Source organism: Carcharodon carcharias, chromosome 19 (assembly GCF_017639515.1).
Source record: "Carcharodon carcharias isolate sCarCar2 chromosome 19, sCarCar2.pri, whole genome shotgun sequence".
Classification (NCBI taxonomy): domain Eukaryota; kingdom Metazoa; phylum Chordata; class Chondrichthyes; order Lamniformes; family Lamnidae; genus Carcharodon; species Carcharodon carcharias.
The window spans coordinates 36,238,008-36,264,639 of record NC_054485.1 but is presented as its reverse complement, the minus strand read 5'-3'; the positions used below and the strand labels follow the sequence as shown (position 1 = coordinate 36,264,639).

The 26,632-nt window shown below is 40.8% G+C and overlaps 1 protein-coding gene across 2 annotated transcripts in view; it reads right to left on the bottom strand.

The window, feature by feature from the left end:
* Positions 1–18,013, bottom strand: part of rhbdl2 (rhomboid, veinlet-like 2 (Drosophila)) — a 54,688-nt gene extending 36,675 nt beyond the window's left edge. Inside the window, exon 1 of one of the 2 annotated variants that reach the window (XM_041212084.1) lies at positions 17,791–18,013. The gene's annotated coding sequence lies outside the window, so the exon portion shown is untranslated. The remainder of the gene's footprint in view (positions 1–17,790) is intronic. The other variant, XM_041212086.1, reaches the window with a different exon arrangement.
* Between the last annotated feature and the right edge of the window lie 8,619 nt (positions 18,014–26,632).

The following is a 26,632-nucleotide window of genomic DNA, read 5'->3' as shown; positions in this document are numbered from 1 at the left end:
CGTTTCCCACCATTGGATGTCGGGAAGCTCATTGTGTTACATCAGCATATCATTATAAGGCCAGCCTGCCGGACTCATCTACCCCCAACCCCACCCCGGCCCACTAGATCGTCCACCCACGTCGGCCAGAAAACACACCAACGTGTTTCACAACAGCATATATATATATGAGACGTGCGCTTGGTGGGCTGCACTTCACTCAGGACCTCAAGGTTCTTTTGCCTACCTTGCTTCAATCAGCACTTGCAGTCATCAATGCCAGGCTTCACGGACAGCACTACATCACTTTTAGGGGTAGGTCTCCACCAACCAGCTCAGCCACATGTGGGTAGCTTTTCAATGGCTGCAGGGCAAGGTCTTGCTTGGGGAAGAGGGAGAAGTGGCCTCAGGCAATGGAAGAGGCTGCAGGACGAGAGCTGTACTGGGGAAGGAGGGTATCCCAGGGTGTTTGTTGGGGGGGAGGTGGGGGGCACATGTTGATCTGTATAAGTGGCCTCAAGCAGGTGAGGGCTGAGGAGGCAGCCTCCAGGGGAGATGAGGCCAGATGGACATGTGAACGTATGTGTGTGAGAATGGGTGGTGATGTCCCTTGAGCTGGCAGTGAGTGAGATGCCAGTGAATGTGTGATGGGCTTGAGTGTCTGAGTTGAGAATGCTGAGATGGTTGCCATACCCTGGCTGCACAGGTGAAATAATTCATCCTCTATCTGCATCGGGTGGCCTAACTCTTCTGTGCAACTTTGGCACTGATCACCACTACCATCGCCTACCAAGCCTGAATGACAATGTAGCTGCCCCTCCTGTGGCCAGGACAGGGGTAGAGCACATCACAGCGGGCCTCCACAATGTCCAAAGGGCACTTGTGGGCTGCAGTCTTCTTCCCTTTCAGGGCCATATCTTCTTTGCTGCAGGCCTGGGCTGGAAGCACTGAGTGTGGCGGTACTTTAAATGTGATGCCTGCCGTGATGAAGTGGCGAGGTGATAGTGTGGTGGGCCAATGAGAGCCCACCCACCATGGAAACGACGTGTTTCCCAGGAATGCATAAGTAATGCAGCGGATTTGGGATGATATGGCATAAAAACTCACCATCGTGGCCCGCAGATAAAACGCCATTTTACCAGGATGCTACTGCATTTAGTGCAAATGTGGGATGATTCCAACCATTAACTGTTTCTCTCTCCACAGGTGCTACCAGGCCTGCTGAGATTTTCTAGCATTTTCTGATTTTATTTCAAATTTCCAGCAATATTTTGCTGATGCACAATTATGTTCCACTGAAATGCTTTGGGATATATGTTATATGTTATAGCTGCTATATAAATGCGAGTTGTTGTTCTTGATGACTAAGTCCATTATGGTCCACTGCGGAAAGCAGAAAGACCAGAAGAAAATTGGGACTGGGGGAGGGTAGAGGTTGTAGGCAGTAAAGGAGACAGGAAGTAGTCAGAGATTGCCTCAAAACCATGGGTGAAGAGAGGTCATGAGAGATAACAAGGTTGCTAAGATAGCCAAAGGTGTGGTCTGGTCAGTTTAATGAAGGGAAGAAAGGAGGCTGAAAAGTCATGGAAGAGGAGGGATTGGATCAGGGGCCAAGGCAGGTGAGAAGAGAGAAAGGAGGACACTTTGATGAGGAAGCTGATGTAGAGCAATAAATAACCAACAAGGATTTGAATGGAGACATGTGATTGATGAAAGAGAGTGAGATGCTCAAAAGGTAGTGCTATTTCAGAAGAATGGGGAAAAAGCAATAGGCTCATTGTCATACCTGTTTTGGGCAGGACAGATGGCAGAAAGTACATTCAGAGGAAAGGAGTCACTCACTATTCAGGAACCATGGGTTGAATGTTTGGGCCCCATCGAGGGTGGGAACAGAGGTGTTGAGGTGGGGGTCAAAACTACTGGTTGGCTGGTGTACCAGTTTTCCGGCCCCATTCTTAGTGTGCCACCTTTGCCAAGGTGGGTTCAGGGCTGGCAGGGCTAAATGCTGCCATGAGGCAAGCAGCCAATTAACCTCAAAAAGAGCCTTGTTAAGTACACTTAAATGAGGCCGAATGGGCCAACTTTGGGACTGCAGTATCTATTTTTTATTTAAGTGTTTAAGAAAGTTGGTGAAGGGGGACACAATGTTGAAGTGCCCTCTCAACTACTTACACTCTGTTGCAAGCTGCTGCTCCTCTCAGGATGGAAGATCTGATTGGTTCCCCTTTGAGAGCCCACCCACTCCACTTATTTGAACAGTTATCCTGTCTCCATACCAATTAAGGGGGCACCTCTGTGAAAATCCCAAAGTGACTTGACCCCAGGGCCACGTTCGGAACCTGGTCCTGTTTCCCGCCCTCCAAAGCTAATCCACATGTTTCTGTTGGTGTCAATTGATATTACAATAATTATGATCAAGTTGAAAATGACATTGTCTTTTAGGTTAGATTTGAGTGGTGCCAGTGAGAGAAAATAGCATGAGGGTTGAAAGTTGGCAAGATTAAACCAAGGAACACGGAAGATGAGGTGATCACTGGCAGCAAGGAATGAAGTTTCCTAAAGTTGGTTCTGTGGAGGTCACCGAAATGAGGCAGGGAAGAAAAACAAAACAAATTTATGCATATTCTTGCTGCTTAAAAAGTACTTTGAAAGATTTCTCCCATATTAACTATATTGAAGGACAAGGACAGCAGATGCATGGGAACACCGCCACCTTCAAGTTGCCCTCCAAACCACACACCATCCTGTCTTGGAACTATATCGCTGTTTCTTCACTGTTGCTGGGTCAAAATCCTGGAACTCCCTAACAACACTGTGTGGGTGTACCTGCAGCACATGGACAGCAGCAGTTCAAGGAGGCAGCTCCCCACCACCTTTCTCAAGGACAATTAGGGGTGGGCAGTAAATGCTGGCCTAGCTTACGACGCCCACATCCCATGAAAGAATTTAATAAACTTTTCCAACAGAAAAGATACTTCACTCTACAGCATCCATATTCCAGGTGCAAAACAGATACATTGGAATGGAGCATTACCCTCCCCTCATTCCAGAGGTTTTTCTCTGTCATGTATCATGAATACAGTGTGACTTGAAGTAGGAACAGGACAGAATACATTTATTACAGTCAGTCTTGGTGACGTATTTTGAGACTGTAACAGCACACCAGATCTGGCATGCTAAGAAAAAATGCAGAGATGTTTGTTTACAAGTGAAAATCCTGTTTAGGTAGGAAATTATGCAAATCAATTTAATGGTGTGCAACAAAAACACAAAATGCTGGAAAAACTCGACTCCCAGATTGAAACGTTAACTCTGTCTTTCTCGCCACAGATGCTATTAGACCTGCTGAGTTTTTCCAACATTTTCAGTTTTTGTTTCAGATTTCCAGCATCCACTTACTTTTATAATAATGTGCAACATTTGAAACATTAACATGAAGCCTTCAGAGTTACTCATTCTGAACCCTTGATGTGGTACCATCCAAGTGCATGGCTATTTTCTTAATTATATCAGAAACATCCCTTAGATTTGTTCATCTGGTTTGAATTTAGTTATTAATATGACCCACGAACTCCAGTGCAAGTATTTTTAGGGTCATAATTACTTCCTGTGTTTGAATCTCTAATTAAACTACCAACAAAGACAGCTGTAAAACCCATATTTGTGAGCTTGAGACATGTTTCAGTGTTTATCTAATAGAAAAATCCTGCATTCATAAACCACTATTTCCTCAAGACACCCCAAATCACTCACATTCACTGCCTCAGTACTACACAGTCATGTAGGTGGGCTTGATTCCACAACCTTCTGATTCATAAGTGAGTGAGTTACTGGTTGAGTCAAGATGAAACACAAATCCTTCCAATTATTATGAGAATTATTGCAGAATCAGTTGAGTGAGCTTCATTTATAAACAAATGCCTCCTGATTTTCATGAAGACTTGTGTCGCTCTAATGGTGCATCTCTCATAATAGGGATCCTTGAACAGTGCTAAAGAGGGAAATATGAAATGACTTATACCACTCCATATTTTTCTGCGACCTCTGAGTTGCTTCTCTTTTCCCCTTGCCAAAAAGTGAGAAGTTAATTAGCTTTTGCCCCTCATAAATCAATGGTAGCTGCTATTTTCCTGCATTTAATCCAGTTTCCACATGGCTGCCATTTAGACATAAAGATAATGGCACCAGTGGTCTGCTGGTAGCCTCATTTATGCCTATAAGTCTGTGATTGTGATTTTGTGAAAACACCATTGAAGGGAAGGAGAGGTGTCTCAATGCATTTGTTGTTAGATTTGCCAGTTATATTAATCAATCTGCTTCTCAATAATTCCCATTATTCTAACACAATTAAATCAGGCCAGGTAACGTTGCACTAATGCTCTCCATCCAGGTAATCAGTGCAATACTCCAAACCCTCTCTGCCCAACAATCTTCTTACCCACAGTCCGTGGTCTCCCGACAGGGTCTGGGATTCCATGCTGGTTTTATAAGCAGCTGTAAATGTATTTTGCAAACTAATTTCACAAAGTTGTTTTACACTTCCTTTCTAAATCACTTTCCAGGATGAAGAGGGTTTAGTATTTGAAAATATGAAGAATAACTGATTTCAGCATCATCATAATGTCATAGGTAAATGCTAAATAGCGAGAGCAATTTAAAAAAAAACAGAAATCACATAGCAATTGAAACCAGATATTAATACTTGATCAAAGAGGCCTTGAGAGCCTGTGAAGACTATCATGTGGGACTGGTTGGTAGAAACGACTGCTGGTGCTCACCATGTTGCAGAATGGAATGTACACGTGACTATTTGTGTGTAATTTGGTCTGCTTGATCTGAAAGAGCCAGGCCCCACGGATAGGTCTTTGTTGACATAAACAAGAACTAGCAGAGGAAGGAATATCTATATAATGCCTTTTAATGCAATAATACATTTCAAGGCAATTCACAGGAGTGTTAAAAAGCAAAATTTGGCAATGAATTACTTAAGGAGATGTTAAGGCAAATGATCAAAGGCTTGATCAAAGAATTAATTTTTAAGGAGAGTCTTAAAGGACAAAAGAGGGGTAGAGAGGTGGGGAGGTTTCGGGAAGGAATTCCAGACTTCAGGGCTTTAGCAGTTGAAGGCACAGTCACCAATGATGGAGCAATTAAAATCAGGGATGCTCAAGGGGACAGAATTGTAAGAATGCAGATATTTCAAAAGACTGTGTTTGGAGGACATTATAGAAATGGGGAGGAGCGAGGGATTTGAAAACAAGCATTGCTTAACCAGTAGTCAAAGTAGATCAGAAAGCAGTGGGGTGATGTGTGAAAGGGACTTGGTGAGAATTAGGACATGGACAATAGAATTTTTGATGACTTCATGTTTACATAGGGCAGAATGTGGGTGGTCAGTCCAGAGTGCATTAACTCCATTCAGTATTGCACTTCCAAATGAAGGCAGTGGTGTCATGGTATTGTCACTGGACTGGTAATCCAGTAACCTCGGGTAATGCTCTGGGGACTCAGGTTCAAATCCCACCACAGCAGATGGTGGAATTTTAATTCAATAAATCCAACAAATGGAATAAAATCTAATGATGACCATGAATCCATTGTCGTAAAAACTGATCTGGTTCACTAATGTCCTTTAGGGAAGGAAATCTGCCGTCCTCACCTGGTCTAACCTACATGTGAATCCAGGTCTGCAGTAATGTAGTTGGCCCTCCTAGCAAGCCACTCAGCTGCTAAAAAGCCAATAAAAAGGAATGAAACCGGACGGACCTCCTAGCATCAACCTAGGCACCAGAAACAAAACGGCAAACCCAGCCCTGTCGAGACTGCAAAGTCCTCCTTACTACCATCTGTGGGCTTGTGCCAAAATTGGGAGAGCTGTCTCTCAGACTAGTCAAGCAACAGCCTGACATAGCCATACTCAGTGAATCATAACTTACAGATCATGTCCCTGATGTGACAATCACCCTTCCTGAGTATATCCTGTCCCACAGCAGGACAGACCCAGCAGAAGTGGTGGCACACTGGTATACAGTAAGAAGGAAGTTGCCCTGGCAGTTCTCAACATCGACTCTGGCCCCCATGAAGTCTCATGGCATCAGGTTAAACACGGGCAAGGAAGTTTCCTGCTGATTGCCACATACCGCAACCCCTACAGCTGATGAATCAGTATTCCTCCATGTTGAACACTATTTGGAGGAAGCACTGAAGGTGGCAAGGAAGAAGAATGTACTCTGGGTGGGGACTTCAATGTCCATCACCGAGAGTGGCTCGGTAGCACCACCACAGGCCGAGCTGGCCAAGTACTAAAGGACATAGCCGCTGTACTGGGTCTGCATCAGTTGGTGAGGGAACTAAAAGTGGGAAAAACATACTTGACTTCTTCCTCACCAAACTGCCTGCTGCAGGTGCATCTGTCCAGGATAGCATCGATAGGAGTGACCACCACACAATTGTTGTGGAGACGAAGCCCTGTCATCACATTGAGGATACCCTCCATCATGTTGTGTGGCATTACCACCATGCCAAATGGGACAGATTTCTAACAGATCTAGCAACTCAAGACTGGACATCCATGAGGCACTGTGGCCCAATCAGCAGTAGCAGAATTGTACTCGAACACAATCTGTAATCTCATGGCTCGGCACATCCCCCACTCTACCATTACCATCAAGCCAAAGGATCAACCCTGGCTGAATGAAGAGTGCAGGAGGGCATGCCAGGAGCAGCACCAGGTACACCTAAAAATGAGGTGTCAACCTGGTTAAGCAATAATTTAGCAATAAGCCTTGGGCTGGCAAGTGGCAAGTAACATTCACGCCACACAAATGCCAGACAAAGACATTTCCAAAAAGAGAGAATCTAACCATCACCCAATGACATTCAATGGCATTAACATCATTGAATCCCCCACTATCAACATCCTGGAGGTTATCATTGATCAGAAATTGAAATGGACTCATTATATAAATATTGTGGCGATAAGAGCAGATCAAAGGCTGGGAATCCTGCAGCGAGTAACTCACCTCCTGACTCCCCAAAGTCCACCATCTACAAGGACAAGTCAGGAGTGTGATGGAATGCACTCCACTTGCCTGGGTGAGTGCAGCTCCAACAACACTTAAGAAGCTTGACACCGTCCAGGACAAAGCAGCCCACTTGATTGGCACCACATCCACAAACACCGACAAACAGTGGCAGCAGTATATACCATTTACAAGATGCACTGCAGAAACTCACCAAGGCTCCTTAGGCAGCACTTTCCAAACCCACGGCCGCTACCATTTAGATGGACATGGGCAGCAGATACATGGGAACACCACCACCTGGAATTTCCCTTCCAAGCCACTCACCATCCTGACTTGGAAGTATATGACCATTCCTTCCCTGTCACTGGGTCAAAATCCTGGAACTCCCTCCCTAACAGCAGTGTGGGTGTACCTACACCACATGGACTGTAACAGTTCAAGGAGATAGCTCACCACCGCATTCTCAAAGGTAATTAGAGATGGGCAATAAATGCTGGCCTGGCCAGCAACACCCACTTCCCATAAATGAATTAAAAAAATTAAATATACAAACTGCATTCACAGTTGCTTCTTCACTGCTGCTGTTATAAGATGAAATGCTGTAAAACTGAATCTTCCCTTTCACTTCCTGTTTGTTGCAAACTGCTGGAGAACACTCTGACCATTGAAATACAGGCAGATGCAATAGGCAGGGCAAGGTCAGTGATAACAATGATGTTATTGAATAGAGTTTGTGCAGACAATAGGCTATAAATTCATCCCTGATAAGCATATTTCCTTTTCTCGCTAGACTTTGATTGATCAGTTTAATTATTTGGAGCTTATTAAGTTGAAGTAAATAAGGCTGACACCTAGCTTTAATCCAGCTATGTACTGCATTTAACTGCACTTCATACTTTAAAAATAGTTTTCTTGCAAGCACAGAATACGGTCAGATGAATTATGTCTTGCTATATTAAAAAAAACTTGTTTTTAAAGAATTGCGTGGTTCTTTCCCTCACCGAGGTCAGCCCTTTAGCCACAGCCTGTTCTTTTGAAATTCAAGCACTTGTCCCAATTAAGGTCTTTCCTCTTTTGCACCCTTGTTAAATATCATCTCATATTGGTGGCTGAAGGTTTTTACTTTGACTTATAATGGCAGGAATTAGCAATGCCTTGTTTTAACTTTCACAAGGGCAGCTCGGGAGGGGCAATAAATGTTGACCTTTCAAGCATTGCTGATTCCCCAAGAATGAAGGAATTCATTCCATTACTTTATGGCTGAAAATGCTATCTCTCTTTCTCCTCCCCTTTCCTGCAAATCAGTTGATTGAATGTGTTTTACCATTAAGTTTCAGAAGCTGTAGACCACTGAAGAAACATGAACAGTTGTATATTAAAAAATTGCTATTAATTTTTAGGAATTCCCCTGTGCATCTCTGCAATACGTCAGTGAAAGAAATTGATGCCATAAACAAATTTAGTTAAGACTTGATCTAATATAAATTATTTCCCTTAATGTGATACTTAGATTTGGACTTAGAAAGTCACTTCTCGCTTGTCTGTGTCGAAATCACCATGGTGCAATGGATGCAAGCATTGTTGTGATCTTTATGATGAGCCATTGTTTTTCAATCACTGTGTGCTTTGGGGATCCCTGTATTATAAGCAAGCCGGAAATAGCTTTATCTTCAAAGCCACTGCTTACTGGCAGCATGAGTCAAGCTTAAGGTTGCACTCTTGATGTTCATGGCAGCACTGGTAAGTTGATCTAATTTGCAGCTATCAGTCCTCTTACTGAACTGTAGCTTCAATGCACCAACATTTTAACTATTAAACCAATTCCTAAAATAATCCAAGCTTCAAAAGATTTGTTTCTAATTCTTTTCAATTATGGAGATACACCAATTTATACCTGAATACATATTAGTTTACCATATAGACATTAAGATAAAAGCAAAAAACTGCAGATGCTGGAAATCCAAAACAAAAACACCTGGAAAAACTCAGCAGGTCTGGCAGCATCTGCGGAGAGGGGCACAGTTAATGTTTCAAGTCCGAACAACCCTTCAACAGAACGAAGTAAAAATAAAAGAGAGGTGAAATATAAAACAAAAACAGAATTACCTGGAAAAACTCAGCAAGTCTAGCAGCATCGGCGGAGAAGAAAAGAGTTGACTTTTCGAGTCCTCGTGACCCTTCAAAAGAACTAGGGTGAAATAAGTTCTGTTGAAGGGTCATGAGGACTCGAAATGTCAACTCTTTTCTTCTCCGCCGATGCTGCCAGACCTGCTGAGTTTTTCCAGGTAATTCTGTTTTTGTTTTGTTTTATATTTCACCTCTCTTCTATTTTTACTTAGTTCTGTTGAAGGGTCGTTCGAGATCTCTACCTTTTAGCCTTTTTTGATTCCTTCACCCCAACCCACCCCACCCCCACTAGGGCTATCTGTACCTTGCTTGTCCTGCTTTCTACCCTTAATTAGCATATTCCTCAGATAATATCACCACTTTCAACACCTCTTTGTCCTTTTGTCTGTGACATCTTTTGGTTATCTCCACCTATCACTGGCCCTCTATCCAGCTCTACTTGTCCCACCCATCCTTAAACCAGCTTATATTTCACCTTTCTTCTATTTTTACTTAGTTCTGTTGAAAGGTCATTCAGACTTGAAATGTTAACTGTGCTCCTCTTCGCAGATGCTGCCAGACCTGCTGAGTTTTTCCAGGTATTTTTGTTTTTGTTTTACCATATAGACATGCTTGCCAAGTGGCAGTACTTGGGTCACATATTTCCACTAGACTGGAGCCTATGCTCCAACACAATAAGTTTATATTAACAACTTTACAAAGTGAAAAAAATCCCTAGCGTGCAACTAATTTTCAATTATTCTTTCTGACTCAGATCCAGTTTACATTTACAAAATAGAGTGCCATTTTAAAATTACAATGGTGAGGAATGTTGTTGAAGCAGCTCTAGCACTGCTGTAGTAACTTTGGTGAAAGTACGAAGGAAGCTTTCTGGCAAAGTTACAGCAGCACAGAAGGAGCAGCTCCTCGGAAATAATCCATCAATATATTGTTGCCTTAACTGAATTGTTTTAGTAGTGAAAATGTCTACTGTTTTCTTAGCTGGATTGTCTCTGCTCCAATCTGTTCCCAAACTTCGTTTGCTTCTATGGTTTCAGTTTGTTGTTCCTCGGCTGGAAATGCTTCACTCCATGCTGAGCTAGCTTCCATCTATTCCTGCTGGTTCCCATCCTGCTCTTTGAACCCTCTCATAGTGTCTCTTCCATATTCACTGTTTACAACCTGGAAATGCCTCTCCAAATCCTTCCCATATCTATGTAACCTGAGTTCAATAATTTCAGATCACGAACTCTCCCCTACATCCCCACCCCTTTTCCGATCCCCCCTTTCTCCAATAATTTATCTTTTTTATTACAACTATTTTTTTCTCTTCCCCTCTATTTTAAAATTTATTTCGATCTATTGTTTCATCTCCACCTTTTAGCCCATTTCGATCCCTTCCCCCCACCCCACCCACACTTGGGCCATCTGCCACTAGCTTGCTTCCCTTAATTTCCCCATTAGCAAATCTTTTAGATAATATCACCACTGTCAACACCCCTTTGTCCTTTTGTCTATGACATCTTTGGCAGTCTCTTCTTGGCCTCCACCTATCGAGCTCTCCTGTCCCACCACCTTCTACTAGCTTATATTTCATCTCATTTCTATATGTCTTAGTTCTGATGAATGCTCATACGGACTCAAAACCTCAACTGTATCCCTTTCTTCAGATGCTGTCAGACCTGTTGAGTTTTTCCAAATATTTTTGTTTTTGTTCTAGATTTCCAGCAGCCACAGTATTTTGCTTTTACCCCATTCTTCTCTCTTGACTTCAATGGAAAGTAAAACCAACGGGTCTAACATTGGCATCAGACCTAAATCTGCCTCATTCCCACCAAGTGAGTTAGGTTAAAATTGGGGTTTAAGATTGAGACCAACGGTTCAGCTGGCTCTGCTGCTCAAGTCAAATCTTCTTTTCTGGTTCTACTTCACTTTATCCCAGATGCCACATCTTCCACTAGTTTCTTTAACTCCTGTGATGCCTTTGGCCAATCAATGCTATTGCTTCCCCAAACCATACACAATCCCTTATCGAAATTCTGCTCTTTAATTGTTGCTGATCATCAGTGGCAGTTTAATAAAATCTCCATTTGTCTATCTGTCCCAATGGCTCCAGTTATCAATCATGACTGACCTCTGCTGCTTCTATAAGTCACTGTTTTCATGATCTTTATAAAAGATCATACTTTTTATTTTTACAAGCAATTGTTGTCTTTGTCATTCTCCTGCCCTCATTTCTTTGATTTTGCCATTACCATTCATTTACTCCACGTCTCAATCAGGACCCCAAGTCCATTTCACTTTGCAAGAAAAGAGCCACCCTGAAGTTCTGTAAGAAAATACTTAATGGCACAACTAGTCCACTATTTTAAAGGCCACAGGATAAATTACAGAGTCTTGGTAGCTTTTTAAGTACTGTGGTTAACTAGTGTAGTAATGTGTTTGGTATTGGGTTCCTGTGCCACACAGCAATTGCCATAGAGATGGGAATCAAGTTTCAATTGAATGCAGACTGCCATTCTGTCTGAATGAGTAAATTACAGTCTAAAGCATACACACAAACTACGTAGAAAAAAATTCGGATGAAACTTACTATGCGCTAAAATGCACCCTTTGTTCCCTATCTTTGCCAAAGTCAGAAATACAATTTTAAAGCAAGAATCTATTGTGTCCTGTACAAAGCAAAACCATTATAATTTATGCCGTATAATGAGCTTAGTCACAAAACCATAACAAAACAAATACTGGCTATGCATGCTGAACATAAAACTTGTTTGTCAAAAATAATTACATCAAGTCACTCAACAACAGCTATTAGTGGTTTGAACATTCAACAATACCACACCCAGTTTATTTCCCTCAGGTGATGATATAATGGCCTTGAAAAGGCTTAAAGGAGAGCTATGAAAATTATTCTCAGTTAAAGAACCCGTTTTACCTGCAGATAGGCTTAAAGAGCTGATATATATATATACCTTAAAGCAGCATCGACTTAAAGGCAAGCTAGTAAAGGTATATAAAATAATGAAAGGGTTGAATTTTGTGTCCATTCATAGATTATTTCATTTTGACAGATTGTGGAGGACCAGGGGACGTGCATTTAAATTATGCAAAAGTAGCATATATCCACAACATCACTAAGACTACTTATTTCCAATTCCATAACATTGCCCAACTCAGCCCTTGCCTCAGTCTATAGTTGCTGAAACTCTCATCCATGTCTTTGCCACCTCTACATTTGAATATTCCAAACATCTGGTTGGCCTTCCTAGTTCTACCCTTTGCATACTTGAAGTCATTCAAAACACTACTGCCCATATCCTAACTCACATCATGTTCCATTCATCTATCACCCTTGTGTTCATTGACCTGGAGGTTCCTGGTTAAGCACTGCCTTGATTTTAAAATTTTTATCCTTATTTTCAAATTCCTCCATGGCCTCATCCCCTCCCTATCTCTAATTTCATCCATCTCTGCATGCCATCAATTCTGGTCTGTTGAGCATTCTAGATTTTAATCACTCCACCATTGGCAGATGTGCTTTCAGCTGCCAAGGCCCTAAGATCTCGAATTCCCTCCCTAAAATCTCTCTACTTCTCCTTCCTCTTTTAAGACACTCTGAAAAACTATTTTTTTGACCAAGCTTTGGGCCATTTGGCTTACGTAGATCAGCATCAAATTTTATTTGGTATCAATTGTAAAGCACTTTGGGATGTTTTATTATGTTAAAGGCACCATTTAAATGCAATTGCTCTTGTATTGGTCTAGATCGTAGGCAGTTCTTCTTTTCCCAGCAAGTCACAAGCTTCTGGAATGGTTGCCAACTTGCCCAGTGTATGCTGACTCTGCATGCCTTCAAGGGGGAGTTAGACCTATATTCGTTGGGGCAGGGATTATATCATGTAAAAGTGAAGTGAAGTTAATGTACACATTGTTAATATGATTCCTAGACTGGATTCAATGTCCTGAAGGGGCGGGAGAGCAATTTTCAACATTTGCTTTCCCTTATTGTCCCTGATTACTTGTATATTGTTTCCTGGTAGATTACATGGTCATTGAAGAAGGGATAGGAAGTGTCTAGTCATGATTCTGCAGACATCCTGAGTGTGGGACAGACTTGATGAATCAACCAGTCTCTTCCTGCTTGTCAATTTCCCATGTTCTAAGTCTTGTGCAGGTGGTTGGTGACCCATACTTAGATGAACAATTAATGTTCCACACCATTGTTAAGTTTCTGCAGGAAGTACCTTTATTTCCTGAGAGATGTTTAACTAGATATTCATGTTGTGTTGTCGATGAAAGAGTCTCACCAAAAGTGTTCCTCCATCAATATCATTAACAAAGTTTTCAGACTTTCAATCATGGTGAATACATGAAAAAGTGATAACCATAATTGAGTGTTTGCAGATTGATCTGCTCAATAAGGCAATCCAACAATCATCTTATCTGAACCTTTTCAATGGTAACAGTTTTTATATCTAAAAACCTACTGAGTAATGGCAAGTAAGGATAATCAAACTACATAGGGATTTAAACATCAATGGTCATTACCATTATGTTAAAAGATTATAATCATAAGGAATGGGAACCAAATGTGGGAAAAGACAGTTAAAATTTCTCTTGCTATTGGAACTTTAAACAAGATAAGTTCTGCTGGGCCTCTGAGCATTAGGAGAATCTTATGGTAAACCACATAATTAAATTTCACCAAAACAAAACAAGGAAATAAATAATTGCTTTAAAGGCATCCAAGTAGTTGAAGGATATATGGGGGAGGTAGTAGTTTGCATAGCACCACAGATAGTGCTGATTCCCTGGGAGATCTACTTGAGTCTGTGTCGTGCTACAAGAAGCAGACATCCTGAGCGTGGGGCAGACTTGATGAATCAACCAGTCTCTTCCTGCCTGTCAATATTCTAAGTCTTGTGCAAGTGACTGGTGACCCATACTTAGATGAACAATTAATGTTCCACACCATAGATAATTTTCTGCAGGAAGTACCTTTATTTCCTAAACAAAAACAGAATTACCTGGAAAAACTCAGCAAGTCTGGCAGCATCGGCGGAGAAGAAAAGAGTTGACGTTTCGAGTCCTCATGACACTTCAACAGAACTAGGTGAATCCAAGGAAGGGGTATATATTTCACCCCTTCCTTGGATTCACCTAGTTCTGTTGAAGGGTCATGAGGACTCGAAACGTCAACTCTTTTCTTCTCCGCCGATGCTGCCAGACCTGCTGAGTTTTTCCAGGTAATTCTGTTTTTTGTTTTGGATTTCCAGCATCTGCAGTTTTTTGTTTTTACCTTTATTTCCTGATAGATGTTTAACCAGATGTTGTGCTGTCGATGGAGGAGTGTCACCAAAAGTGTTTGTCCATCAATATCATTAACAACAGTTTTCAGGCTTTCAATCATGGTGAATGCATGAAAAAATGATAACCATAGTTGAGTGTTTTCAGATTGATCTGCTCCAACAATGCTCTCATCTGACAAATGAATTTCTCTGGAAATGAACTAACTGATTCAGAAACTCCATGGCAGTTCTGCAGTCCATACCACTCAGTGGATGTATATACTATGGAGGACACTACACAAAAGAAAAGGAAGCATGTCCAGTGTGGGAAAAGCAGTATGCTAACCTTGCATGCAAGTGTCTTGCTGGAAAGAAGAAAAGCAAATCTATAAAGATGATTAATGGAGAGATGTCAGACAATGATTATAACAAATCACTCCATATCTAGAACAGACTGGCACCATCAAGTCTCAAGGTAAAATGTGTTTTGTGACTTTTAAAATGATGGTTGCAGGAGGACAGTATCAAGTGATTGTGAAATGTCAGATAGACATTGGAGCTTTGTGCAACATCATGATCTTCACAGACCTGTATTAAGTTGCTTAAGATGGTGATCTGACAATGAAACCATCGAAGGTAAAGTTGAGGCTATGTGATGGAATGATGCTTACCCCAAGAAGACAAACGGAGCTTTGAGTTCATTACAATGTGAAGAAAGGAGATTTGTAGTTCCAGATAGTGGACACTAAACAAAATCCCTCATCTTGGCTGAAACAAGCTTGGACTTGTAGCCCTCTACAAATCAGATAACCTGAATAGTAGTTGACTGTGGTGAGATAATCATTCCAGTGAGAGTGCAGAGGTCACTCCAAACTTCATCCATGGTCAGCCTGGGATGTCATGAGCGGTTCTTTAGCTTGCTTAGCTTGATGTTCATTACAAGCACTGCACTGGCTGATATGGTCCTTAATCTCATTGCTCATGTTTGGCTAGTAGGGTAGTAGTGCACTTCTCTTGCCTTCCTCAGGTTTGACTTGATGCCTTGATGGCTGCATGGATGTGCTTCAGCATCTCGTTTCTCATCTCAAGGACTACCAGTGAGATTGTAGAATGCCTGAAAGCCTTTAATCCTCATAGCCTTCCTGACAATGTGAGGAGCAACAATGGCCTTAAGTTCGCAAGTGAAGAATTCAAGCACTTCATGAATGATTGGGAAATTCAGCACTACACATCATCTCACATTATCCCCAGTCAAATAGAAAGGCTGAGGCAGCAGTGAAAATTGCCAACGGGATCATCAAAATATTGAATGGATGCACAGATATGTACAAGGCAATCTTAGTGTGCAGAAACACACCTACTGAAGGTAAGGAAAGTAGTCCAATTCAGTGATTAATGTCACACCACAACTGAGCTACTCTTCCAATAGCTAAAACACTACTGAAACCAGAATTAAATATAGGAGTGAGTGACAAAATCAAAGTGAAATGATAAAAAGCCAAATTCCATTTTGATAAAGCTGCTAAGTTATTGTCAGAGCTGAAAGCTGGAGAGCCAGCCAGAGTGCAAACATTCAACACACTCAACAAAACACAGCCTACATGGCGACTTAGGACTTGCATAGAGCAGTTATCGCCTTGGTTGTACATGGTGAAAGTAATCAACCAGATCTATTGTCACAACTGTAGACATCGACATGCAACTGGGGAAGTTGCTCCTTCACAGCATCTGATGAGGGAGATTTGATTTCGCCAACTGAACAAAGAATTAAACAACCATCAGTCCCAGAGTTCAACCATTCCCCCACAAATGCAATAGATCAGTGACAACAATTACAGCAGCAACACTCACCAGGTCAACAACATTCCCCAGAGCGGCAATGCCACTCCAGGAACCAGCAGACACCAGATGCACAGACAATGGCTTACACACGTCCCATTAGAAGACCTGACTGCTTTATAGACTTTATACAATGCATGTGTAGATGAATTTGGAACAGGTTAGAAAGATCAAAACTTTTTGTTTCTGTGATCATTTTCTTTATGGACTATGTATGTAGAGTAACTTGCAAATGATAGTGCATGGAATATTTTTTTCTTTTTATGAAAAGGGGGATATTTAGATAAATACCTTTGTAACTTGTGGCTTGTCATACTCATGTAACCTCTGGTTTAATGTAAGTAAAGGTTTTGGGCAGGAGCCATTTTACACACTGCATGGAATATTATCCAACATCAAGACCACTTGCTTCCTCACCTGCAACCTTGTCTGCTTCTGGCCCTACTTGAGCTGTTCTAATGTGGAAACCTCATGCATATCTATAGCTTCTGGGCTTGACCATCTCATCCTCTATCCCCTAAAAACTTGAAATTGTCTGTGATGTACATCCTATTCCACAGTAAGTCCTGCTCAATCATTATCTCATTCTTCATGAACTACACAATCTTCAAATTCTCAAGACATTCAACTTTAAATTACTGGTCCTTGTCTACAAATCCCTTCATTACCTTGCTCCCAACCCCAATCTTCTCCAGCCCTATATCCTCTCCCTAGTTCCTAAGATGCAGCCTTCCTCTGCTTCTCAGCCTTCAGTCCACCATTGGTAGCAATGCCTTCAGCTGCTTTGGTTCTCCTTTCTGGAATTCTATACTCTTCGGTTTCTGAATCTCTTTCAACGCTGTCTTTAAAACCTACTTCGGATCCTGTCACTCTGGCCTATGAATACAGACATTTATGCAAACAGCACCCGTCAAGGGGAGGGGTCAATAGTTTGAGAGAGGAAAGGACATTCGTGAGAAAAAATCGGGATGGGGGAGGTGCTAGATTTTTTAAAATTCCAATTACTGTAGACATTTGATATTAAAAATATTTCATTATCTATTTCACATTTAGATTATATTGGGACACCTCTAGTTGGCTTTAGATCCATCAATCGTGAAGAGGTAAAAAGCTTTAGCTTCTATTTATGTTTTAGGGAAGTTTAATTAAAAGCGCCGACTGAGACATTGCAGCTTTTGATTAGTCTACAAGTTATCGTGTTTAGCCCAGTCTATCCATAGACCTCCAAACAAGAAACTAATGGCGCTTTAACTTGCGGGCATTCGCCCTTGCTCCACTTCCTGGGCGAACGCTTCGGTTGCTATTTTAAACTTTTCTCGTCACCAGTGTAACAGAATAATCTCAGCAAGGGAAGCTAGCCGTCACATTAGAACTGCAAATAAAATCCATAACTTTTTTAAAAAAAAATTATTTTAATTCAAGAAATCTACACTGAGTAAGACGTCTCCCAACCGTAATATCTATTCATACTTTTGGTTTCGGGCTATAGCTTTGAACGAAATAAAATAACGAGATTATAACGATCCATAAGATTCTCGCTCGGTACTTACAATAAATGACTCCGAGGAAAGAACTGATGAACTGTTTTACCCTCTAAAGGAAACGGATTGAATTCTTGTTTACCTGGATCAGGTACTTGGTGCTCTTCAGACTTTTTTTTAAAGAATTCCTTTTAGACGCTCTCAAACGAGCTGGGAATGTGAAATTTTGCGAATATGAAACCGGCACCCACTAACTGCCTGCTGCTTACTGTGCGCGTTCCGCAAACTCTCTAATCTTTCGGAGCCTTGAGTTTGTTTGTAGAAGTTTTGATCAGTTTTCCAGCCGCCGGGGTCAAACTGATTGGTGCACACAGCAGTCAGGAGGATTTGTAGAGGCTGGCTGGGCTGTCAATTATCTGATGTATACAAACATAATGCCTTTGCGCTATCAGGAGGAAGTAGCTTTCAACAAAAATAACTTTAAAAGAACAGAAATAGAAAAAAAGGCTGACACCAGAAAAAGACACAGTATGGAACAAAATATTAATTTGGCCGTGCACACTGAAATATAATATTTTGCGTCATTGGCAGGGCAACTGGCACATAAGGTGGGTGAACAAAGTAATATTAAAAGCAGCAACTGTCTTCAAAAGGATGCTTAGGGAAGCTTCCGCTTTAGGAGGCAGAGGACCCATGAAAGGATCCTACTATGCTACATTAATTGTTTTTAATACATTTTAAAATGTTTTCTTTCAAAAGAGTGCTCATAATCAGTTCGAAACTTATTTTCTACATTACAGCAGGGACTACACTTCATTGTGGAGCGCTTTGGTTCGTCCTCAGGTCGTGAAAGGAACTATATAAATAGAAGCCTTTTATTTATCGTGTGCTTTATATCACACGCAATGGGAAAAGGCAATAGAAGCACTGATTTTTTTTTCCGACTGCAATGTTTCCTTCTCTTCCTTCTCTCCTACCGTTTCCCAGCTGGTAGCAGCTCTTTGGCACTTCGCTCGAACGAAACATTTCCTTAAATAATCGTCAATAGGCTGTTCAATCTCACAATCTTCTGTCTACACATTTCCAACAAGGGTAGAGCTAAAAGGGAGCTTTCATTGCCACTCGGGATCCTGGGATATTTGCGTTTTCTAGCTTTCCCCTGTCCTTCAGCATTAAAGCGAACAAATATCAAGGTATGGAAAAAAGGAGGCAAAAAAGGGGAGAAAATTAAATATATATGGAAACGTTTCTTAAACACGAATAAGCAAAATGCTGTGTGGACAAAGTGAAATATGGTGATATTTGTACACAAGGAACTACCTGATGCACCATTCAAGAACATGTTCCCAAGCCAGTACACTGAAGACATGGGGGCAGTTAGCTCAACTGGTTCAGAGTAATCATGGGTGACTTTAATCTACATATAGACTGGGCAAACCAAGTTAGCAATAATACTGAGGCGGATGAATTCCTGAAGTGTGTACAAGAAGGTTTTTTTGGGGAAACCAATGGAACAGGCTATCCTAGATTTGGTATTGTGCAATGGGAAGGGGTTAATTATTATTATTATTTATTATTATTATTCTAGATAGATAGGATCCTTCATTGGGATAGAGTGAAGTAGTCCGATTTGAAACTAGGGTCCTAAATCTAAACAAAGGAAACTACCTAGGTATGAGGCATGATTTGGCTAAGATATATGGGGGAAGTTCATTAAAACCATGACAGTGGATAGGCAACGGCCAATATTTAAGGAACGAATGTATGCATTGCAACAGTTATACATTCCTTTCTGGGGCAAAAACACAACTGGAAAAGCAGCCCAGACATGGCTAACTAAAGAAATTAAGGATAGTATTAGATCTAAAGAGGAGCCATATAAAGTTGCTAGAAAAAGTAGCAAGCCTGAGGATGGGGAACAATTTAGAATTCAGCAAAGGAGGACCAAGAGATTGATTAATGGGGGTGGGTGGGAAATAGAGTATGAGAGTAAACTTGCAGTCTGAAATGGGAGACTTTATAATAGAGAACAAGGAAATGGCAGAGCAATTAAACAACTACTTTAGTTCTGTCTTCACAGAGGAAGAAACAAGTAACTTCCCAAAAATACTAGAGAACCAAGGGTCTAGTGAGGAGGAGGAGGAATTGAAGGAAATTAGTATTACTAAAGGAAGTGTTGGAAAAATTAATGGGACTGAAATTTGATAAATCCCCAGGGCCTGATAATCTACATCCCAGGGTAGTAAAGGAGGTGGCCATGGAAATAATGGATGCATTGGTTGTCATCTTCCAAAATTCTGTAGAGTCTGGAACAGTTCCAGCAGATTGGAGGGTGGCAAATGTAATCCCACTATTTAAAAAAAAGGAGGCAGAGAGAAAACAGGGGATTACCATCTGGTTAGCCTAACAACAGCAGTATGGAAAATGCTAGAGTCTATTATAAAGGATGCAAAAACATCAATGGGATTAGACAAAGTCAACATTGATTCATGAAAGGGAAATCATGTTTGACAAACCTACTGGAGTTCTTTACCGACGCAACTAGCAGAATAGATAAGGGAGAACCAGTGGATGTGGTGTATTTGGATTTTCAGAAAGTTTTTGATAAAGTTTCACTTAAGAGGTTAGTGTATAACATTAAAGCACATGGGACTGGGGGTAATAAATTGGGATGGATTGAGAATTGGTTAGCAGACAGGAAACAGAGCAGGAATAAATGGGTCTTTATCGGAGTGGCAGGCAGTGACTAGTGGGGTACCACAGGGATCAGTGCTTGGGCCTCAGCTATTCACAATATATATCAATGATTTGGATGAAGGAACCAAGTGTAATATTTCCAAGTTCACTGACGACATGTAACTTGATGGGAATGTGAGTGGTGAGGAGGATGTTAAGAGGCTTCAGGTGATTTAGACAAGTTGAGAGAGTGGGCAAATACATGGCAGATGAAGAACAAAATGGATAAGTATCAGGTTATCCACTTTGGTAGGATAAACAGAATGGCAGAGTATTATTTAAATGGTGATAGGTTGGGAAATGTTGATATACAAAGGGACCTGAGTGTCCTTGCACACCAATCACTGAAAGCAAGTATGCAGGTGCAGCAAGCAGTTAAGAAGGCAAAGTGTATGTTGGCCATTATTGCGAGAGGACCTCAGTGCAGGAGCAAGGATTACTGCAGCTGTACAGGGCCTTTGTGAGACCACACCTGGAGTATTGTGTGCAGTTTTGGTCTCTTTACCTAAGAAAAGATATACTTGCCATAGAGGGAGTGCAGTGAAGGTTCACCACACTGATTCCTGGGATGGCAGGATTGTTGAATATGGAGAGATTGGGTTGACCAGACCTGTTTTCACTGGAGTTTAGAGGAATGAGAGGGCTGGATGCAGGAATGATGGTTCATCTGTCTTGGGGTTCTAGAACAAGTGGTCACAATCTCAGGATATGGGGTTGGCCATTTAGGATTGAAATGAGGAGAACCTGTGGAATTCTCTATCCCAGAAGGCTGAGGAGTCCAAGTCACCGAATTTATTTAAGAAAGAAATAGATAGATTTCTAGACTCTAAAGGCGTCAAGAGGTATGGTGAGAGAACGGGAGTATGGTGTTGAGATAGAGGATCAGCCATGATCATATTGAATGGTGGAGCAGACTCGAAGGACCGAATGACTTACTCCTCCTATTTTCTATACTTCTATGTTTCTAACCCTCAGTAGACTGCAGCAGTGGGAAAAAGCAGGGAAATATCCTGTATTGGTCATCCAGATATCTTGGGATCTTCTGTGCCTCTGGGATCACATGTAAGCAACTGAGAGAATGAGGGCCACATTGCTCCATAATAATCAATTTTCTTAGTATAGGTTTAGCTATAAAAATCACTTACAGCTTGGACACACTCAAACAATGAGGAATTCCTACTGTATTGATGACATTATTTTTCAGATTCTGCCCCCTCACTAGTACTTTTTACACTTCAACACTGAAAAAGCTACCAATTTTAGGATATAAATACAAGATAAATAACCATTTTTTCTGTTCATGAAATGATTTGATGCAGCACTATTTCAATAATTCATGCATGTATACAGGAGCTGAATAAAATTATCCATTTTGACTTTATCCATTATATTCATATCTGAATGATCAAATCCAGTATAAACAGAACCAATGATACATTGCAAAGGAAATACCACAATCTTATTTTATCTTCATCTTTTGCCAAGTACAATATCAATTTAATTTCTGAATCTGGACATTATTATGCTGTTAGAATTTTCCTACTTTTTTATTTTTAAAAGTGTTGATTGCTCATAAGGAACCTTATTCAGTTTGGTTCATTGATTTAAGAAGTTAACAATGAAATTGTGATTTCTGTAATCGGAGTAAACTAAGGGCAGAAAAATGCAAATGTGAAATGACCAAAGCCATGGCTGACATATCAATTTTTAAGCTCTGTTTGAACACATTCTTAATTTTTGTGATTATAGTATAGGCATGATGGGCTGAATAGCTTCCTTTGATACTATATCATTCTATATTCTCTATATTAGGGATGTCCAAACTTCTTGTCTTGTCTATTCAGTTGTTTAACATGAAGTCCACAGACTGCGTACATTACCTATTTAAGCCCTTCCAACTCTCCATCCCCCTATTCCTTTACGACCCACCTTAAAACCTATCTCTTTAATCAAGCCCTCCTAATATCTCCTTCTTTGACTCATCATCAATTTTTGTCTCATTAATATAGCTTCTTTAACACCTAAAGATATGATGTAAGCTGTCATTGTTGTGCTATAACCATAAGAAACATACTTAGGATGGTCATGGGTTTCTTAGTCTTCTCGCATTTTTTTGATCTTATGTCTATTTTCTCCTCCCTACCTTCTTTATCCCACCCATTCAAGATGGCACCTTTTGCCTCACCCCTCCATTCACAATTCAAGTTGTCAATATTCTTTTTCCTCCCAATCCAAACTGCCACTTTTCTCTACCTCCAGTCAGTTAAGGTGGTATTATATCCCTTAGTCCACTGAGTTCAAGTTGGCACTCCACACTTCTTCAATTTCATACTGGCACTTTCTTCCCCATGGCTCCTCCACCTCAAATCAACCCCTCACTTCATACTGGTATTGTCCTCCCACCACCGCCTCCACCAGCTTTATGTTGGTATTCATTCTCCCATCCCACCCCCACTGCCAACTTCAGCTGGTAATGTTCACCCCCTCAAACATTATAGTGGCACTCTGCCCCTTCTCCAGTTTCACAATGACACTTTTGCAAACTTTGCTGTTCCTTATATTAATTTTTTAAAAAAAAAATTGCCTTGAGGTTTCTCTCACTGCACACATAAGTAAGATAAATCCAGCTGATTTTAGAATATAGTATCCAATATAAATTAAAATGAAGCAATTGCAAAAAATGTTTTATCACAATTTATATAAAATTAAGCAGGCACCAAATCAACAATTTAATTATTGTAACTTAAACAATTTTAGTGAGAATGCAATAGAACAAATTGACAAATTCATGCATTATCTTGTTTTGATGTTTAATGAAGAAAAATTATTTGTTTTATTGCTTCATGTTGGTGAGATCACATCTGGAGTAGCATGTACAGTTTTGGTCTCCTTATTTAAGAAAGAATATAAATGTGTTAGAAGCAATTCAGAAAAGGTTCACTTGACTGATATTTGGATACGGAAAGGGTGTTTCCCTTGTGGGAGAGGTTAGAACTAGGGGACACAGTTTAAAAATAAGGGGTCTCCCATTTAAGACAGAGATGAGAAGAATTTGTTTCTCTGAGGGTTGAGAGTCTTTGGAACTCTCTTCCCTGGAGGGTGTGGAGGTGGGGTTATTTAATATTTTTAAGGCGGAGGTAGATAGCTTATTGACTAACAAGGGTGTCAAAGGTTATTGGGGGTAGGCGGGAATGTGGAGTTGAGGCCACACTCAGATCAGCCATGATTGAATGGTGGAGCAGACTCAAGGGGCTCCAAATCTGTGTGCTCATGTGTAGTAACATAAACAGGAACTCAAACCTGTTTTATAAACATAGAAATAGGAATAGGACAGTTAAAGGAAGGGTGGGCTGATTAGGGATCAAAAAGGAAACATTCTTCTTGAGGCAGAGAACATGGCTGAGGTACAAAATGAGTACTTGACATTAATCTTCACTAAAGAAGAGGATGTTGCCAATGTTACAGTAAAAGAGGTAGAGGAATTGTATAGGATAACAATAAAAAGGATGTACTTAAAAGTTTGGCAGTAGCCAAAGTATAAAAGTCATCTGATCTAGATGGGATGCATCCTAGGTTGCTAAGTAAGGAGCAATAATGTGGTGAATCTTTGGAATTCTCTGCCCAGGGGGCTGTGGAGGCTGTCGTTGAGTATGTTCAAGGCTGAGATTTATAGTTTTCCGCATATTAAAAACATCAAGGGGTATGGAATTAGTGTAAGAAAATGGTGTTGAAGATCAGCCTTGATCTCATTGAATGGCAAAGCAGACTCAAAGGGCTGAAAGGCCTACGCCTGCTGGTATTTATGTTTTTATGAAATTATATAGACACTACCACAATCTTCCAATCCTCCTTACATATGGGGGTAGCGCCAAAGGACTGAAGGATTGCAAGTGTTAGATCCTTGTTCAAAAAAGAGGGATAAACCTGGCAACTGCAGGCCACTCAGCCTAATAGTGTTGGTTGAAAAACTTTAAAAGAAATTAAACAGAACAAAATTGACACATAGAAGAATAGGGATTAATAAATAAGTCTGTAGGGATTTGTTAAAAGCAAAAGTATGGTTGACTAACTTGATTGAGATCTTTGATGAAGTAATGGAGGAGATGGCTGAGCTAGGGTAGTGTGGTTGATATTGTGTAAATGAACTTTCAAAAAGCATTTGATGAAGTACCATATAATAGACTTGTTAGTAATATTAAAGCTCTTTAAATTAAAGGGGCAGTAGCTGCCTGGATATGAAATTGGCTAAGGGGAGGAAAGCAGAGAGTGGTGGGAAATGGTTGTTTTCCAGACTGCAGAAAAGTGCACAGTGGTGCCCCCAGTGGCCAGTGTTGGGACCACAGCACTTTGATATGAGTGACAAGTGGATGTGTACACTGCCCAAAGGTCCTTAGCTTGTTGTGTGGTGATACTTCATCCTGAGCTGTTTTTTTTGGCAGTTTTTGTTACTGGTGGTTTGCCATTGCCTTCCACTTTCAGGGCCAAGGCAAGGATATAGGTCCTAAGTCTGCCTCAGCCAGAACGTGAATCAATGTCAAGCTATCTAGGTCTACCTAGCCAACTGAATTAACCACCCCAGTTTTTGATACATAGTATATCGGACCTGGTTGTGCCTATTTTATGGGTGCAAAACGGGCACAATGAGAGCCAATTTAAGGACTCATGTCCTCCATCCAAAGTACATCTGAAAGACTTCCAGCCGAAACAGGTATTAGTCCTCTTTATATGTGTAAATGATGGGCTCATGCCTGTTTAGTCCTGCTTGGTAAGCTGAAGTGCAAGGAGCAGAACAGGAGCTGGGCTTGGGATTCTTCAGCAGCCCAAATAATATTAATGAGATCCACAGCCCAATTTCTGATTGACGTCAGTCTTCAGTTAGAACACATGCTCCTTCTTTATATACCCATCAAAATATATTTATTGTTCACTCAGATCCTTCGATTCAAATCACACAATCCAGTTAACTTAAAAATTAATTTGATATTGAAGCACTTAACTCCAAACAGACCAATCAATACAATCTCAGTCACACCAAGGCACAACAGCAACGCTTCTTCTGGCCAAACTCATTTCCATGCCTTCTTTGACCAAAAGCTTCAATCAGCCTCTGGCAACTTGGGTAAGCAGAAATAAGAGAACTAAGTTCTAAGAAGGGGTACATAATTAATATGTTCATCATACGCTTACCTATGTTGCAACTTATGTTGCAAACATGTAGTGAAATTTCTATTCAAAAGTACATTTGTGAAGGAATGTATGCCCAAGTTGTAATAAAGTGCAAATAATTAAACTAGTGATTTATATTTTGGGGTTCTTCGATCTCCTCACCCCTCCCTAACTCCCTTGCCTGCTCCATCCATACACCATCCTCCCTTCCCAAACTCTCCATTCCTCAGACTGGACCCTTGAGCATCCGCCCTCCCTTTGACCCATTACTGGCAACTGAGCCTGCTGTCACCTATACACCACATTATGGAATTGTGATGATTCCTACTAAAAACACTGCTGAAAACCAATTTGTATTTAATCTTGCGTTTATCTTTACCTCGAGAAATCGGTGATCTCCTCCACCTTGAAGGCCAAGGGCAGCAACAGCATGGGAACACAATCATCTAAAAGTTTACCTTCAACTCACACAGCATCCCGACTTGGACTTAAGTCACCATTTCTTCATCGTCACTGGATCAAAATCCTGTAACTCCATTACTAACAGCATTGTGGGAGCACGTCTACCACATGAGCTGCAGCAGTTCAAGAAAAAAATCCACCACCACATTTTGAAGAGGAAATACAGATGAACAATGAGTGCTGATCTTGCCAGAAAAACTCGTATTTCAAAAAAAGAATATTTTTTAAAAATCTTAACATTTTAATTGTGCTGCCATTATAGAATGCTTAGACAGCTTTAGACTTCTGATTATATTTGCATCCTTTAACTTCCTGTTGCATTTATCTGTGATACTCTCAATTACTTGCCAATATCGACTGGCGAAGCAGTTGAGAAAGGGTACACTTACCAAGAATCAGGAAAGGAAAATTAAAGTCATGAACTACTTTCTACTGAAGTTCAATAACAACAGCAAATCTGAAGCATTCTGGGAGAAGACACCACAGCCACTGCGACTCAGGACGTAATCGAGGACAAGGACTCTTGCACTCAACGGGAGGAAGAGCA